The sequence below is a fragment of the Lygodium microphyllum genome, chromosome 4 (genome assembly GCF_053477565.2).
Source record: "Lygodium microphyllum isolate KBCC chromosome 4, Lygodium_microphyllum_v1.1.10, whole genome shotgun sequence".
NCBI lineage: Eukaryota > Viridiplantae > Streptophyta > Polypodiopsida > Schizaeales > Lygodiaceae > Lygodium > Lygodium microphyllum.
The window spans coordinates 102,098,385-102,104,783 of NC_141138.1; positions in this window are offsets into that span (position 1 = coordinate 102,098,385).

Here is a 6,399-nt window from a genome sequence, read left to right on the forward strand (position 1 = left end):
CCCCCCCCCCCCCCCCCCCCCCACCCACTTGCATGCAGCATTTGGGCTCGAGATTCCTCCTCTTTTTCCCAGCCATGTGATTTGGGCGAGAAATGCGAGAGAGCCATCCTGCCTTACCCACAACAACAAAAGCCACTTACCACCCCCACCTCTCACATGCAACCCCACCCCTTCACACAATCTCTCTCTCTCTCTCTCTCTCCACCACCGTTTACAAATAAGGCACGCTTCAATTTAATTTTTTTTCCTCGCAAACAATAAGTTATATTAGTAAAATGTATGAAAAGCCTCCTGCTAACACCCTTGATGTATTTAATGGAAACTCACCTCACGAAATGAAAAGCTAAGCCAATTTAAATAGAAGGTAGGCGAGTGGTCCACATTCTGCAATACTCGCTTCATGGTTTTACCCCAAGCCATCTATCTTGTTATTGAATCCTCTCACCAAGATTAGGATCTCATGTGGACATGCCTCCCAATGCTTCCCAACCCCCACGAAGTCCACTGCTACATAGTCCCCACTAAGAGCATGGCCAATAGCTTGGAACGAAAAAGTAGGAGTATCATCCAATAGCTCTTTTAATTTTTTTAAAAAATTGCTTCCTTCTAAGAGAAAGGCATAAGTCTATATTAACAATGGCCACATTGGCTTTGCTCCTTTTGCCTCTTTTTCTCCCTGTATCTCATCTTCTAAAGTGCAAGGGGCACCATAAGTCCCTAACCCTATCTTTGAATTTGTCAATCTCCACTCTTCCTTGCTAAGGAGGAAGCTCGAACAATCAATGTGATAGGATAGCTACTTTAGGCATTTATCACATTACCTAATGCTCATAGAAAACCAAGGTCTATTGTCGAGCAAATCGCCAACATTGGAAGAAAGAACTCTAAATGTTGCAACATTTCAAATGCCCCTCACAGTCTTAGAAAACATCTACCAATTCTTAAGTTGAAGATTTTTGTATTGAATGCCAATGTACTCTTTGGTGAACATTAGTTGAATCACACTCTAGAACTAAGGAGAAACAATTTCAAGTCACATTTCATTGAAGAGTGTTGAGATAAAATTATAAAAGGATGGAAAGAGCTTCATCTTTGTTCATGCAATCTAATCACTACCATAGAGATGTTTGAGCAAGTGCTCACAAGAGGGACCCTAAATGAGACAACCATTAAAATAAATAAATTTGCACAACCTAGCTATTGACATTTTATGGCTTCAATCCCCTATATTGTAGGTTCAAAGCTCTTTAAAGATTACCCTAGATAGAAGAGGAATTGGAAATGCATTACACAAGCAAAGGAAGATATAGAGCTCATAAAGGTGGTCTCGAAGACTGGCCCTCCTTAAAATGTGCCCTCATTGTAGGTTGTAGTTGGTAGTACATTCAAAGTGGATAAAGTAATGCCTCATGTGCAAATAATATAATTGACAATGGCATGGGCATGGATTTTTAATGATGTGGCACTGATGCAAGTAGTTGAGCTATAAGTCTTCTAGTGATTGTAATTGCATTAATGAAGATGTTTATATCCACTCTTCAAATAAGGAAACCTCTAACTCTTTGAAATTGATTTCTCTAAGAAATTTAGCTTAAAATATTGTAATGGTAGCCTTTGTACATAAATATGCACACTTGCATAGTGTCTCGCATTTGACTCCTTAAGTTCTTTGAAGTGAGGGAATGTAGTGAGTCTCCAATAGCATTTTAATAATATGCAAGCCATTGCACCATTTCCTAGCTTTCTTTGAATCACAAAGAAAGCGAGTGAGTCTCCAATAGCATTTTAATACTATGCAAAACTTGGTGCCACTTCCTAGCTTTCTTTGGATCACAAACTTTGATAAACTTACTACCCTAACTTTAACGACTGTTAATTTGATGCACTAAGTATTATGCATTTCAGAGCAATCATTGAAAACAAAAGACCATGAGAGCCATTATTCCATGTTGAAACTATTGAAATGATCAAGAAACCATGGGTAGAATAGAAAATATCCACAAGTGCTTATCAATTGTAATATTCTACAATTGCCCTTCACTTTTAAAGTAATCATGCACACCTATATAATGCTTCCATACAACTTGGAGCTCTTCAAGAGTTAGGCTTTAAAAGTTTCACTATCTAGTAAGTTTCTATGTGGATTATCTACAAAATTTTCCTTGTTACAAAGATTTAGTTTTGTTGGACTTATTTGGAGAGACTAGATTGGGTAAAAGAGGATTTGGATCTCCATGGTACACCGCTATGGCAACATGTATATGAATAAATCCCATCATTGTCCTCATATAATAGCAACACTATCTTTTTTCCATCAAGGTTAGCATGTACAAATGTATCTCTAATATCATCTTAGAATTGAATTTCTAGCCATATTTTTTGCACACTTTATGCACTATAACAAGGTAGCTTAGATTTTGTTACGATACATCTACACATTAGAGTCCATTTTCTAGTTATTAACATTCCGCACGCACTTTGTGAACATGGAATGCTAGGCCACGTTGTGGTAGCTTCGCTGCCTTGAAGCGGCAACCGAAGTTGTGCCGTGCAACTTCGCTCAACAATCCATTTCTCATATTTCTCTCTCCTCTTTGCCCTCTTTGTTTCTAAATTTTTTATTTACTCTCTCTCTCTCTCTCTCCCCCCACAAATTCCTTGTGTTTAATTTTCTCTCTCTCTCTCTCTCTCTCTCTCTTTCTCTGCCTTCTATTTTAGTTTATTTTTTTCCTCTCTTCGTTCTCTCTCTCTCTCTCTCTCATTTTATTCTCCCTCCTCCCTCCTCTCTTTTCCTTCTCTCTCCTCTTTTTTTTCTTCTTCTTCTCTCTCTAGAGCTTCATTCTCTTTTTAAATGTTTTCTTTTCTCTCTCTCTCTCTCCTTTTCTTCTGTGTGTGCTTTTCTTCTCTCTCTCACATAACCATAGGAGAAGTAGCTAAGCAAGGCATTGTAGATGACCTACCCAATGCATATCTGTTTAGAATGTCTAGCGAAAGAGATTTGTGTAGTGTAGAACTTACATCTTATTGGGTAGATGATATAGTCCACATCCTAGAACATGGATTACCTGAACATCCAATTGAGAAGACTAGACTAAAATGTCTCATTCTAATGATTCAACCCTATCAATCGAGTCTGGGCCAACTCTATTGATTAGAACAAGATGGGCTATTGAGGAGATATGTCTATGAAGCATGAGATGCATAGTGTGCTTGTAGAAACTCATGGCAGAATTATTGGAGGACATTTCAATGGGGACACTACAACATGTAAGGTGCTCTAGTCTCAATCATGGTGGCCTGTGTACACTTTTCTTCTCTCTCTCTCTCTCTCTCTCTTCTTCATCATCATCATATTCTTTCACTTTCTTTCCCCTCCCCTTAATCTCTCTTAAAGTATGTAAATTTTATATTTTGCCTATATATAATTCTCTCTCTTTATGTTTATATTCTCTCTCTTCTCCTCTCTCTCTCTCTCTCTCTCTCTCTTTCTCTTTCTCTCTCTCCCCTTTCCCCTTTCTTCTCTCCCTCTCTCTTTTAAATTTTATCTTTTTTCTCTCTCTTCCCCCTCTCTCCTTCTTCTCTCTCCCTTCCTCTCTCTCTCAAAAAATATTTAAATTAATTTCTCTTTTCTCTTTTTCTCCATCTCTCTTCCTCTCTTCCTCTTTCTTCTTCTTCTTCTTCTTCTTCTCTCTCTCTCCCCCCTCTCCTCTCTTTTCCTTCTCTCTCCTCTTTTTTCCTTCTCTCTCCTCTTTTTTCATTTTCTTTCTTCTCTCTTTAAATTTTTTCTATTCTCTTTCTTTTAAATTTTATCTTTCCTCTCTTTATAATTCTCTCTTTGTGTTCAAATTCTCTCTCTTCTTCTTCTTATTCGCTCTCTCTCCTTTTCTTCTCTCTGTCTCTCCCCCCTCTCTCCTCTCTTTTCCTTTTTTTCCCTCTCTCTCTCTCTCTCTCTCTCTCTTTCTCTCTTAAATTTTATATTTCCTCTCTCTATAATTCTCTTTCTCTCTGTTCCCCCTTTCTCTCCCTCCATCTCCTCTTTTTTTTTTTTTGCTCATTGTATATTTCTCTTGGTTTTTCTCTCTCTCTCTCTCTATATATATATATATATATATAATATTCTCTCTTTCTCTTTCAAATTTTTTCTCTTGCTCTCTTTTCTCTCTCTATTTTTCTATTTTCTCTCTTTCCCTCTCTCCCCCTATTTTCTCTCTTTCAAATTATATATTTCCTCTCTGTCTCTCTCTCTAAGTCAAAAACTATATAAAAGAAGGTTTAATTTAAAAAAGACTATTATCTTTTCTCTTTTTTCTCTCTCTCTATCTTTTTATATTTCTTTGTTTTTAAAAAATCCTTCTCCTTCTTCTTCTTATTCTTTTATCTCCCCCTCAAAGTGTGTAAAAAATTGTATAAAAAACTTTAAATTAATTTTTAAATATTTGATTTAAAAATTTAAATTAAAAGTTTAATCTAACTGAGAGAGAGAACCTAGGCCCTACACATGAGAGAGAGGGGGGAGAGGGAGAAAAAATGTTTAATTTAAAAAAGACTATTCTCTTTCCTCTTTCCCCCTCCTCTCTCCTTATTATTATTATTATTATTATTATTATTATTATTATTATTATTATTCTCTCTCTCTCTCTCAAAGTGTGTGAAAAACTATGTTAAAAAAACTTTAAATTAAAGAAAGCTTTTAAAAATTATTAATTAAAAAAGTTTAAATTAAAAAGTTTAATCATATATATATATATAATTTTGATTTAAAAAAAGTTTGATTTAATTGAGAGAGAGAGAGAGAGAGAGAGAGAGAGAGAGAGAGAGAGAGAGAGAGAGAGAGAGAGAACCTAGGCCCTACATATGAGAGAGAGGGGGGCAGGGGAGAGGAATTTAATTAAAAGGGGGAGGGGAAAAAGAAAGCGAAAGATTATAAGTGAGAGATAGGGGAGGGGGTTTTAATTTAAAAAAGGGAGGTGGGGAGGGGGGGCTTTTAATGAAAAAAGGGAGGGGGAAGAGAAATGGAGAGATTACATATGAGAAAGAGGGGAAGGGAGGGGCTTTTGATTGAAAAATGAAGGTTTAGAAAAGGGGTAGGTTTGGGGCTTTCCGAACCTACAACAAATTTAATATGGTAGTAAGATTTAAAAATATTAATTTAAACATTTAAATTAAAAAGTTTAATCTAACCAAGAGAGAGAACCTAGGCTCTACACATGAGAGAGAGGGGGGAAGGGGGGAAGGAAAATGTTTAATTTAAAAAAGACTATTCTCTTTTCTCTTTCCTCACTGCTCTCTCCGTCTTCTTCTTTTATCCTCCTTATTCTCTCTCTCTCTCTCTCTCTCTCTCTCTCTCAAAGTGTGTGAAAAACTATGTTCGAAAAATTGTAAATTAAAAATAATTATAAAAAAATATTAATTAAAAAAAGTTTAATCTAAGAGAGAGAGAGAGAGAGAGAGAGAGAGAACCTAGGCCCTATACATGAGAGAGAGAGGGAAGGGGGGAGGAATTTAATTAAAAAGGGGAGGGGAAAAAGAAAAAGAAAAAAAAAAGAGTATAAGTGAGAGAGAGGGGAGGGGGTTTTAATTCAAAAAAGGGAGGTTGGGGGGGGGGGATGGGGAAGGGGATGCTTTTAATGTAAAAAAGGAGGAGGAAGAGAAAATGAGAGATTACACGTGAGAAAGAGGGGAGGGGAGGGGGTTTTGATTGAAAAAGAGAGAATTGGAAAAGGGGGTAGGTTCGGGGCTTTTTGAATCCACAACGAAAATAATATAGTAGTAAGATTTAAACATAGTTAATTTAAAAATTTAAATTAAAAGTTTAATTTAGCTAAGAGAGAGAACCTAGGCCTTTCACATAAAAGAGAGGGGGGAGGGGAAGAAGAAAAATGTTTAATTTAAAAAAGTCTATTCTCTTTCCTCTTTCCCCCCTCCTCTCTTAGTCTTCTTCTTTTTATTATTATTATTATTATTATTATTCTCTCTCTCTCTCTCTCTCTCTCTCTCAAAGTATGTGAAAAACTATGTTAAAAAAGCTTTAAATTAAAAAAAGCTTTTAAAAAATTTTAATTAAAAAAAGTTTAATGAGAGAGAGAGAGAGAGAGAGAGAGAGAGAGAGAGAGAGAGAGAGAGAAAACCTAGGCCCTACAAATGAGAGAGAGAGAGGGGGAGAGGGGAGGAATTTAATTAAAAAGGGGAGGGGGAAAAGAAAGAGAAAGATTATAAGTGAGAGAGAGGGGAGGGGGTTTTAATTCAAAAAGGGGGGGGAGGAAGGCTTTTAATGAAAAAAGGGAGGGGGAAGAGAAAATGAGAGATTACACTTGAGAAAGAGGGGAGGGGAGGGGGTTTTGATTGAAAAAGAGAGGTTTGGAAAAGGGGATAGGCTTGGGGCTTTTTGAACCTACAGTG